The sequence below is a fragment of the Lissotriton vulgaris genome, unplaced genomic scaffold (assembly GCF_964263255.1).
Source record: "Lissotriton vulgaris unplaced genomic scaffold, aLisVul1.2 SCAFFOLD_4443, whole genome shotgun sequence".
Lineage (NCBI taxonomy): Eukaryota > Metazoa > Chordata > Amphibia > Caudata > Salamandridae > Lissotriton > Lissotriton vulgaris.
Window position 1 is genome coordinate 32,011 of NW_028242086.1, and position 12,811 is coordinate 44,821.

The following is a 12,811-nucleotide window of genomic DNA, read 5'->3' on the forward strand; positions in this document are numbered from 1 at the left end:
ATAGACATATGTAGGAAAGGTGACAGATGCCAGAGAAGGGAGAAATGGGGCATCCAGCTACAAAGACTACAGTAGGCACAGGGATATCTTTGGTTAAGCAAGTATGGGGAAAGACTATTAAGGTGCCCCAAAGATTCTCATGTGAAGAAATATGCGAAGAATATGCCCATCAAATACGTTTGCACAGAGAATGCCCCAGGAAGAAACAGATGTAAGGTACAAACCACACAGACGCCTGAAGCTGAATCAGGAGTGCCTAGGAAGGGGGGGGAGGAGTCTATAAAGGGAGCATCTATGAAGACGCATCAGAACAGGTAGCACAGGGACACCTAGGAAGGGGTATATTTGATACAAACATTCAAAAGGAGGCATGCAGTTGGCAAATGCAACAAAAGGAAATTTATATATACAGCCAGGATCCATGAAGTCATGCAGGTGGCACAAGGAACGCTTAATTGTGGTCTCTGATGCAAGAGCCACATATAGCATCTGGATGAAGGGTTCTCCTGGAGAAGTGTAGGGAAGGACAGGGGAAGAGTAGGTATCTCAGGGATTTGCCGGAAGGTATATATGTGAAGCCAGGATCTTCTGGAGGTTATATGTATGTAAAGCCTGGAAATGAAGGATGGTGCAGTAGTCATTGAAAATATATGTGTGAATGAGGAATTCCTAGGAGATAGATACCTATAACTGGTAACACCTCCACAGTCGAAGTAAACAGGTGAAACAAGTTATTGGGCTTTATTAGCATCCTCTACTTCGTGTTCACAGAAGTAAACATTGGACATTACAGGGATTTCAGAATGTTCAGGGTGCCATTTATATTTCCCCTTATGAGTTTCAAGGGTACGAGTGGATAATGTTTTGCACAGGAAAACCCGGTCTTCACAGGATTTTTGCACCCTGAAAAAATACCTATACATTTGGGCTATACTATTAGCTCTGAGGCAATTCCAAACTCTAGAAGTGCCTCCGAAAAGAATAATCCCTGGGTCTGCATCAAGATCCCTAATCACGAATGCAGCTCATAGCCAAGCTGACAAGATAATTTTGCAATGAATGCTCAATCCAAACATTGAGCAATCTGAGCAATGAGCTATCTCCCAAAAAAACAAGCAAAGCTATTTTGCGGAGCCCAAAGCATTGAGTTACCCATACAGTCAAAATATATCTTCCTGGCTTGTAGCCAAACTGCAAACAAATGTCCATCACATCTTTGCATGTACAAAAGGATATGGAAGTGTCTAGTTAATACGCACTTACAGCTAGCATTTTTCTGATATCTAATTATCATTTAAAGGACGTGAAGCACAGGCTGACAATTTAACTATGACTATTCATTGAGGCGAGGGCGGGATAAGGACTTTAGTTGAACTTTGCCACCGCAAATCCAGTCTTATAGATCAGAATAACTCCGACAGAAGGCTGCCTAGGCAGAGAGGTGTGTCCACTATTTACTACCGGATGTAGTCTAATCCTTCAGCTGCATATATTTGCAAACCCTCAAAAAGTAACACTTGAACCGGCAAACCTGTTTTTTTCACACATGCAAACAGCCTAGATTTGTACTTACTTCCAACAGTGCAAAAGAGTGTAAGTAAACATCCATGTATATTTTTAATTCAAACAAAATGGATTTAGAATGGATGCTTCAATTCACATTGCAAAGGATGAACAAGCCTACTAGTCAACTGATTTGATGGTTGAGCAATTTGGATTGCAATGTGAGGAGTTTATCAATTGCCAGAAGCCACAAAACATTGAGTTGGGTGGTTAGTCTTGACGTGAAGTTAAAGAAAGGGTGTTGTTGCATTTATTGCTGGCTGAGTGCAACATTACACAAACTTGAATTAAACTGCAAAGACAGGCTTATTAAATGTTGCAGAGGAACTTTGGAATAGTTATAAAGAACAAAACCCTAAACACCCATGAAGCTGGCTCACTTCCACAGAAAGATGGAGAGCATACTTTCAAGCACACTAACAGGGAGGTGTCCATCTAACAACTTTCTATATTCTTGCTATCATTTTATCCATCTTTGTATCTTTAAGTGTTCTTCTGTGGTCGCATGCCAGTGCATGTGACATGTTTACTTTCAAGAGCGTTCTGTGCTCCAGAGCTGGCTAGCTAAGTGAATTATCTGTTAGAAGCTTAGTACAGCCTGGACCAGGACACATATGGATGTCATTCGTGCTGCCATTAAACTCAAACTTATTTTAACCTAAATCTGACTGGATATTTCTACACAACTTCCCAGAAAAGATACAAATCCAGTCAAGTACTTCATACAACAATGAACACTGATAGTATTGTAATCCAGGTGGCATGCTGCAGGGTTTACTTGATAGACCAAATCACAGGAGAGGCCAACGATGGCTGCAGCACCATACTATTGAAGGTATCAGCCTGGTACAACACAGTGGGTTGTCTGGTCGCCTACTCAGTGAACATGCATCTAATTAATCACAGCAGCTACAAAGCCATGTACATGTTGAATATTCACTGTCTGATGAGTTCCTTTACTTTCCTCATCCTGACACAAGCAGCTGGGGATCATCACATCCATTGAAAATGTACACCGTGATGTTTAAGTCAGCAAGCAGCTTCAAAAAGTTGAACGTGGGCCAGAACAGACCCTTGATGAAGTGACAAATCCTATGGTTCCTATTTCAACACCTAAAGTGGGTGCACTTTGACAATGGTATCAAAAAGAATGAAGCAATTGAGGGTCATGAACTGCAAAGCCAAACTCTCATGAACCCTACAGCACCACGTGGGAGTGCTTCATGTCTAAATTGTCTTCATTTCCCCACAGACAATCTCTGTTCTTAAATCTCCATTAAGGCCAAAGCCGCTCTGAGCTACTTGAAAAGAAAAAAAACAGTGGTAAGCTGCAGGGACGTTTTACTATAAATCTTCAGTTAGGTGGTAATAATCCTCTTTGATACCTTGATCAAGCAACAGAGGTCCGAGATAGCCCTTGAAGCCACCATACTCAGTCAACAGGATCATATTCTTCAAGAGTCTGTCAAGATTGGTTGCTAGTCGATGTAATCCCTTAATTATGTTGCTGCATTAGATTCCTGGGTCCGGTTTCTTGTGAAGTAAGCTGGCAATTAAGATGGTTGGAAAATATTCTCTTTTTTTGGTCTTAACTGCCATCAATAATTTCATTGGTCTTTGTAGACACCTCACTTTCACTTTTCCTGCTACACTGGGTAACCTAATTTCTGCCTCCAGGGGATGCATGGGGCCAGGATAGAGTGCCAACTATCTCCAAATTCCACCTAACTCTTCGAAGAACCTTTGCAGTCTTACAGCAGTAGCAACCTGTGTCTTGTAGAAGTTTGATGGATGTGTTGCAAGGTGTGGGAGACCGGGCATTGGGATTTGCCACAGATATTCATGATACCGGAGCAGACACCCTTCCGAAAGCTACATGTCCTTAAACTGCAGCATCTGATGCCGATAGAGGGGGGGAAATGGATAGAGAGGTGTAGAATGAGAGAAAGAGAAGAGTTACGAGGGTACACCCCGACATACTTTTATAGATGCAAGAAGACTAAGTACTCAAAGTGAGAGAGAGGAGTTTGGGAATGGAAGAATGATCAGGCTGGTCAACTGTTGTTCTGAGCTAAAACACTGGTTTTAAGTAAAAGTACATTATGTACAAATTTATCAGAAACACTATCCATGGCATTTATGGCAAAGAGTCAACAACTGGCAACTGTGAGTTCGACCAAATGGCTACGTTGCTCAGGTAAATACATTACCTCTAGGATATTTCACCACTAGTCAACTTTTATGACTTAGAAAGCGGGTTGTGAGACAATGTATATTGTCAGCAAACAACTTATTCTGGACATGAGAAGCGTATATATATATATATATATATATATATATATATATATATACACACATATATATATATATATATATATATACATATACACACATATATATATATATATATATATATATATACACATATATACACATATATACACACACACATATACATACACTACACACACTGTAAAAACAAAGTATAAAGTAACGTTATAGTTACGTGAATAGGTCAGTGGCATTAACGATTTTAACTAAAAAAAGAAAACTGAAATTCAACAGTTATAGTTAGCTGAGCTATACCTTGCGCCTGCCATGCACTTCTCACGTATTACATCACTCATGACATGTTCTATCAAATCTTTGATGACATCATCAATGACTGCATTAGTTTTATTTTATACCTTACATAGTGGCAGGTAACTGCCATATTACTTTTCCATCTAGTTTTGTACAGCCTGTGTCCAGCTAATCGGTGTAAGTGCTTACAATATACATGTGCTCCTAAGACACCATAGGTGTCTACAGGTACTGAACATATTATAAATCTTTGTACTGAAGAGTAATTGTGTGCAGGTGACAGTTGGCAACTTGTGTTCATTTTGTTCCAGGCAAGTTTTTTGATGCTGCAGAAAGTTTTAGCAGGGCAAAGATTCGACGTACTAAATACGAAGTAATGTAAGCAGCCTTGAGCTATAAGTCAGAATTGTCTCAGCATGACAATATTTACTTAGCATAGAAGACTGTGCACACCAGATGCTAACCTATGTACATGTGCTTGTTTTGCTTCAGAAGATGTCCATCTGTTACGTTTTCACCGCAGTATGAAGGCTGCAGGTAGTATGACTTAGCACCTCCTGACCTTGGTTATTTTAGGTGACTAGTCTCTTTGGACAAGTTTTTTATAAAGTATACACTGCTCTTAGTAGATACTTTTAAATACTCTGGTTTTTTTCTCATGAGAGTTTTACTGTCTGCAAACAGTGTGATACAGAGTAAACTCTGTTCGTAAAGTAATTGTTAACAGTACACATGATTCCACTTATATCCACTTAATTTCTCAACGTAGGTTCAATAAATGTCAAGGGTCTCAAAGGTAAAGCCTTCCGTAGTTGGGCATTAGTTATGTAATAGGGCTTCAATATCTGGAGGAACTTTGTATATACCTGTACAGGGAAAAACTATTGAACACCATGTGCAGGATAGGTTACCCTTTCATCTGTGGTTCATAGTTACAAGAACTCTATCCATGAAGTGTATGGTATAGGGTCAATGCTGCAGATATCCCCCTACATATATCTATTTATTTAATATGACCCAATCTATAGCCTACATGCCTTCATCAATATTAACCTAGGATACCTCCATGGAAAGTTGTATATACAATTCCCTGGAAAGGCCTACAATGACTCCCTCCGCCCTTCTCCTATATCTTCTTTAAATGTTGCATATCTCTTGTAAATTATACTTATGTAGGTAGCACATGTAAATTATAATGTTCGACTCTTTTCTTCCTTTCTATACCTCATGAAAATTATGCATAGTCTGCTTGTAAATGATACTTATGCAAAACATGTAAAACTCTTTATTGTACATCTCCCCCCCCCTCACACCTTTTGCTTTGCCTCCTACATTTGAAGTCCATGTAACACACTCCGATGCCTTTGGATCACGTTAGCACTATATAAAACTCAATATATAAATAAATTTAACACAAGCTTCCTTTACTTATGTGGGGTTGCATGTATGATAGCAATACTGATGCTTCATATTATTCTGAGCTTGTTTACACTTTCACAACTAATGCTATATCCATTTATAGAGTAAGGTGTACAAAAGAAGCTTGGATGATGTTATCAGCGATGCCATTAATGATGTCATCAAGCGACTGCTAACTATAACTAGTGAATCTGTGTTTTTAGTTTAAAACGTTAATGTCCCTAACATTTACCTGACATTAGCCAAGCTATAATGAATTTTTAACACCTTTATCCCACACCTTACTATAACGTTACTTTAACCTTTAGCTTTTTTCTGTGAATGTCTTTTTTTTTTTAAATCAAAGTAGTATTTTATTACCATACATAAAGCCAACACCTTGGCCAAAGGATCCTATGTTTTTAAAGGGGGCGGTGGGGGCAAGTGGCGTTCCCCAAGCAATATTAAGCCCTGGGACCTCACCGTGAACCACCCCCCCGGCTTTTTTTTTAATTAAAGGGGAGCTGTGTTGCTCCCCTTTCTGGGCCTTATTAGGCCCTGGGGACCACATTCCCTAGGGGCCTTAATTGTTTAATTAAAGGAGAAGGGGCCGCATGCGCCCTCCTAAGCCGGGCCTTAAAAAAAAAAAAAAAGAGTGAGGGGGCAGTGGGACCCCCCCCACCCACAACCGAGCCTTTATCTGACCCTGGGGACCTCATCTCCTGAGGCCTGCAATATTAAGGGTGGATATCCTGGTGCTCAAACAGGGCACCCACCATACACTTGCTGGGTACCACGGGGAAGCACCAGGGCCCCAGCCAGCTCCCTGCATGCTGCGGGAGCCAGCATTGCTCTCACCCGCACGAAGCAGCAACTAATGCAGGCAGGGAAACAGCTCAGAAGTCAGCTCCCAGCCGGCTGGAGCATTTTTAAAGCTCCTGAATGCTCTGAGCAGACTGTTTGCACCTGCTTGGCGGGCGTTTCAAAAATGCTCCCGCCAAGCGAGAGGAAACAGATTTCCCTGCCAGCGCTAGTTTGGGAGGGAAAACTGCTATGTCCTGGTAGAGGGCTCCCTGGAACATAGCTAGTAAACCAACCCCGAGGGTGGTCTTCCCAGAGTCTTTAGAGGCTAGGGAGAGGAGCTGCACAGTCCTCCTTTCCTTTATGATTGAAATCAGAGAAGGGGAAGGGGTTCTGGGGCCTCTAGAGGAAGGGGAGAGGCAAGTGCACTGCCTCATTGCCCTTATATGCAAATACCAGCCCAGGGGGTGTGCTCCCTGGGGCCTTTAATGGCTCGGGGAGGGCTCCCCACAGCCTAGAATTAATGAATGTGGCCCCGGCTACCATTCTGTTTTTTGGGGGGGGTTTATTCAATCTTAATTTTTGCCAATTTTATTTTTGTTTTTGGCCCCAGGGGGCCAACTCCAGCGGTTCAGGGTATTCCCTACCCTGGCCCCTTATATTACTTCTTTTACTTGAGGACAGGGGATTAAGTCCCGGAGACCTGTAATGGCTGCCAGCAACATTTCTCATATTGCTGGCAACCAATCTGAGCGCTCACTCCTGCGGGAGTCTGATTCCTACAGGAGCGAGATGGTCAAGGGAAATAAAGCTCATCGGGTCGATCAGAATGCTTTATTTTTAAATTGGTGCTTTCATGGGAGTCTCGAGGCTCTCGCTGACCCAACCATCCAGATATACAATTATTTTTCAAATGTAATTTCTCAAAAACGACTCCGATTTATACCAAATCACCAAAAGCACAATCTGCAGTACCAAGATCTGGCTTCTTGCCAAATCTGGTGTAATTCCATTTAGCAGTTTTAGCTGCAGCCCTTCTTAAAATGGTCAATTAAAAATGCATTGGACTTGAGTTTTTGGGGGCACCCTTTTTTCTCTACCCACGCTTGACATATCCACCTGAAACTTTTCATGCATAAACTAGTCAGAAAGTAGCACAGTTTTGGATATTTTCTTGGAGATTCGTCAAGTGGGGGGGGGGGGGGGGGGGGGGGGGGCAAAGGTATAAACACAAAAAACGCGTTTCCTATGGAACAGCTGATGTAACTATAACTACCTACTGGCGACTGTCAATCTGAGATATTTTATATATTTTTTAGAGGAGGCAATTTGTTTTTAAAGTTTTTAAAACACACGTTGGACAATGTTTGGTTGAGGACACTAAACAAACATTTCCTTTCAAAGTAGGGAGGTGAATAAAGCATCTGGCTACTGGGAGTTGAATAGGTCCCAAATGAAAGCTGAAGGGATTCCAGGCATAGTGGGAATGCTAAAAGGCTAATCTAGACAAAGATTATTTAGGAGAAAGGAATGTCCGGCCACCAGCCTTCCCTCCACCTATCAGTGAAAACAACTCATGGTCCAGGTAGCAAATGGAAGCCCCAATAGTCTGAGGATATACATGGCAGCACACTTTTCAGGTGACAGAAAATAAGACATCAGTAGTAACTACCCTGATGGAGGATGTGTTTCTAGGGCCAGGACAGTGGAACACTTGCTAGCGGAAGGAGTAAGAGAAGTTGTCACTAAGGCCAGCCAGCACCTTGCAAGTCAATATACACAAACTAAGATACAGAAGAAAAGGATACCAATGCGTACCATCAATGGAAAACCTAGTCTCATTCCCAGAAGGGAGAGGAAGCATTTAAGTGGTGAAGGATAGTACGCTGCCGGTTGTTATCGCGGATGCCAGATCAGTAGGCCAAGAATGATACTGTGCTAGCATGGCAAGTCTATTGCTCACTTAGTATTCAACTGTGGGAGTGACTAAGTGTTGACACTACAGCTAAAGATCAGGTCAATTTGTACATATTTTGTAGTAGAAACGGTTTACATTGAGACAGCTCCTTCAGTTGAGCTCCTATGCTCGGTACAAACAATAGCATTAAATTAAAAGGCAAGTGAGTAACCACTTAGGTCAGTATGCCTCTTATAGGAGCCAAAAGTAGAGCTAACAGTGGTTCTGGGCTTGGCTGTGGAGACCATGAATCACTAGAAGCCCTTGCTTTCTACTTAAGCAAGCGCTTTAAAGCATGTGATCAATAAAGGCTCCAATCACTAACCACGTGGAATGAAATAAAAGGGATCCCTACTGCATATTTAAACACAAATACTGGAAACAAGGGACAATACTGGGGGAAAAAATATGTAATGCATCCTCAAAAGCTAAAAGAAAAGCAATTAGAGGGACAACGAGATTCCCTCTGTCCATAAGGGATACACTACTGCTAGATGCCTTTAACACCCAATGCCCAGGATTCTCAGCACCATGTAGAAGAAAATTGGAAAAGCAAGATTTCCAAGAGGCTGGGTATCTGCACACAAAATAAAAAGGGACATGCTTTGGTAGCGCTCAGATCAGGCTGATCAAACAGGCATTGCAAAAGACACTGCAAGAGGGCACAACTTTAGGAAATGTTGCACACAACGCACAGTAACAATCCAGGGAAGCCCCCCTGGCCTAAGGAGCTTCCTTTTCACCAATTCTCCTTGGGGTAGAAGACAGGTAGTGTCTGCACAATCTGCCCAACTTTCACTGGAAGCTTGAAACGAGCCCAATTCAACTAAGCATTCACGTTTGATTCACAAAGAGATCTCCAGCCTGCTCCAGGGCAGCTTTACAAGTGTGGTATAACAGCAGGTTTGAGGCTACTGACATGTTGAACATGACAGTGATTAGGCAAATATAAGTTATGTAGGGTGATATAGTTGGCCCTTTTGATCCGCTTACCCCCAGTGCTGAGGATTACACTGGGATCGTTACTTAATGACACAAGGTAGCCAGAAGCGGCACACCTACATTATTTCACAATGCTTCACCAATAGTATGTTGTCTATGTTTATTAAAAGGGGGCTTCAGTCAATGTGGTCCGAGACGGACCTTATTACGGACCACCTCATGCTCCACATTTAGCCTTTACAGAAGTGTCAGCAGCAGACAGTGTTATTATTACAGTTTCTGATCAAGTCCAATGGAAATTATCTTCAGAAAGACCTCAATCAAAATAATTTTGTTCATACTAGCACCTTTGTAACAAAATGGTTACTTACCAGTAGAAGTAGTTTTGCAGCTTGAAGAGTTTCCTGGATTCACATGCAGTGCATTATTTTGCCATCTTGTAGTTGGGTCCGGAATAGTCTTTTCCCTATGTTATGGGTGTCATCGATCACCATTTGGTGTTCGGTCTATCCCCTGTGTGATGTCAGACGGCGCCCTGGAGGTCGTTGTGCATAGTAGCTATCTTCGGATTATTTTTTCTGTGTTTCAGTCTCATAGTATTTCAGATGGTACTTTAGTGAATTGTTAATTATAGTTCCCCCTCCTTGTTTTCCTTGTAGGGGAGGTTGGTGGGTCGCATGTGAATCTAGAAAACTCTTCAAGCTACAAAACTACTGCTACCGGTAAGTAACCATTTCATTTTGGAGAGTGAATCCTTTTTTGGATTCAAATGCTGTGCATCAGATTACACAGCAGTTTCTCTCTTCTAGGGAGGCTGTGGTAAGAGGAAGACTTTGCGAACAGGTGTTGAAGTATCTTTTCTCCTACTTGCGCTTCCCATATTCATTTGTATGTCCACACAGTAATGCTTGGTGAAAGTGAGTGAAGAAGCCCACGTTGCTGCAGCACATATGGTGTCTGTTGACACATTGGCCATGAATGCTAGGGTTGCTCCTTTTTCTAGTTGTGAGCTGTTGGCCGTATACTTAGGGTTTTTCCTGCGGTGGCATAGCACAGTTGAATGATTTGGACTATACATCGTGCAACTGTTGCCTTTGTGAAAGGCGTTCCTGTCTTGGGATATGAGTAAGCAACAGCCAGCTGTTTGATCTTTCGAGGTAGTTCTGTTCTCTGTAGAAAGTACATTAAAGCCCTCCTTACATCCAGGGTATGGAGGCTCTTTTCCCCTTTCGTTTGCAGGTCTTTGAAGAAGACTGGCAGGAGAATGCTTTGATTCAAGTGATACTTGGACAGAACTTTTGGTGAGAATTGAGGACTAGTTCTTAGGATTACTTTGTCCTTATGGATTTGAATGTATGGTTCTTCTATGGTTGATGCATGTAGTTCACTTATCTTCATAAATATGTAATGTCTATTAGGAATGCTGTTTTTAAAATGATGTGTATGGTTTTTGTCATGAGTACTCTATTTAAAATCCACATGGGAGCTGGAGATGTCCTTGGGGGTCCAATTCTTCTAGATCCCTCTCGGAATCTTTTTATGAGAGGTCTCCTGTAGAAGCTCTTGCATGATTTTCCTCTGGTGTAGGCCACGATAGCTGTGAGGTGTACTTTCAGGCTTGAGTAGTTGATGTGACTGTCTAGGAAGTGTGTTAGATATATGACCACTGTTTCTTGTGTGGAGGATTGAGTCCATCAGGTTTATGTTGTGCATCAAGTGGTGTACTGCTGCCATTTTGCGGCATAGCATTGCCTCGAAGTATGTTTTCTTGCCCCTTTCAGAATTTCCATTGTACGCTGAGGCAAGCTTAGGTGACCAAACTCTACGTATTCGGATGACAGGCCATTAGGCGTATTGTCGCTAGCTCTGGGTGGAAGATTTGGCCCTGTTGCATTATTAGTAGGTCCTTGTCTGCTTGGAGTCCGAATATTTGTCCACTGGACAATTCTAGCAGACTTGAGTACCATGTTTGTCTGGCCCATTGTGGAGGAATGAGAATTAGGTTGGTTCCTGGTGGTCTTGCTTTTTCTAGCACTCTTTAGATTAGGGGTATTGGTGGAAAAGCGTATGTAAATGTCCCTGACCAATCTAGCAACAGGTCATTCCCCTTTGACAGGTAGTGATGAAACTTGGGGGCAAAGAACTGGCATTTCTTGTTCTGCATTGTTGCAAATAGGACCAATTCTGGGGTCCCCCAACGTTTGAAGATGTATTGTTTTCTCTTCGGTTTTAAATCCCACTCGTGGGAGCAGCTATTCTGCCTGTTCAGTTGATCTGCTGCTGTGTTGTATATCCTTGGTAGGTGTATTGTTTCTAGATTGATTCTTTGTGATTGCCCATCTCCAGATCTGTTGTGCAAGCTTGCTCAGTGGTAATGACTTCGTAACCCCCTGTTGAGGTAGAACATTGTGGTGTTGTCTGTTTGAATCAAGACAGTCTTCCTGCAAATGTGTTTCTGGATCACCTTCAGTGCTAAAACGGTTTTCATCTCCCGGTAATTAATGTTTTATGGAGTCGATGTCGTTCCACTGAACTTGTATTTTCAGTTGGCCGAGGTGCTCTCCCCACCTGTTGTGGGGTGCATCTGTTATTGTCGTAGAGGGAGTTGGGCTTTTGAAAGGTCTGCCTAGTGTTATGTCGCTGGATGCCCACCATTGTATTTCTGCTTGCAGTTTCTGCGTAACAACCACTAGTTCCTCCCAGCTCCCTGTGGCCTGTGACCCAATGTTGGAAAGCCATTCCTGGAAGGGTCACCTATGGAGGTGGGCATGAGGAATGAGTGGGATGCATGTTGCCATCATGCCCATGAGTCATGACTTTCCTCACAGTCAGATTGACCCCTCTGGTAAAGTGACGTTTCCTGTTGGATAGCTTGTATCCTGTTTTGCGTTGGATAAGCTTGTGCGAGTTCGGAGTTCAGTCTTGCAACTAAGAAGATTTTATTTTCTTGTTCTGGCTTTGTGCAGGATATCTTGTGATTTATTGAGAATTCTAGTTTCTGGAGTGTGAGGCTTATTGTTCGAACATGGCTGCACATTTTTTGTCTTGTATTTGCCTTTATAAGCCAGTCGTCTAGATAAGGGTAGACATGCATCACCTCCTTTTGTAGGTGTGCTGCAACTGCGGCTAGGGACTTGGTAAAGACCTGTGGTGCTGATTTTATTCAGAAAGGTAGTACTTTGAACTGGTAGTATGTTCTTTTGTGTAGGTATAAGATACTTTCTGTGGCTTTTGTTCATGGGAATATACAAATAGGAGTCTTTGAGGTCTATTGTTGCCATGCAATCTCCTTTTTGAATTTACGGTATTTTCTGGAGCGTAGTCAACTTGAAATGTTACATTTGAATGTACTGGTTTATGAACCTTCGGTCTAGGATAGGCCTCGGTGTAAGGTCTTGCTTGGGCACCAGGAAATATAGTGAGTAGTTTCCCTTGAAAAGGTCTTCCTTTGGTACCGTTTCTATCACTTGCTTTTGAAGAAGCTTCTTGATTTCTGATCTCAACTGTGTGACTTCTGACTTGTGGTACATTTTTATTTTTAGAGGGTTTGCTGGTGGTGTCTGTCAG

The 12,811-nt window shown here is 42.1% G+C and overlaps 1 protein-coding gene across 1 annotated transcript in view; it reads right to left on the bottom strand.

Moving 5' to 3' along the window:
• LOC147669069 (histone acetyltransferase KAT6B-like) overlaps nucleotides 1–12,811 on the bottom strand; it is a gene marked incomplete at its 3' end in the record, with an annotated part of 135,168 nt that overhangs the window by 18,860 nt on the left and 103,497 nt on the right. The window lies entirely within an intron of this gene.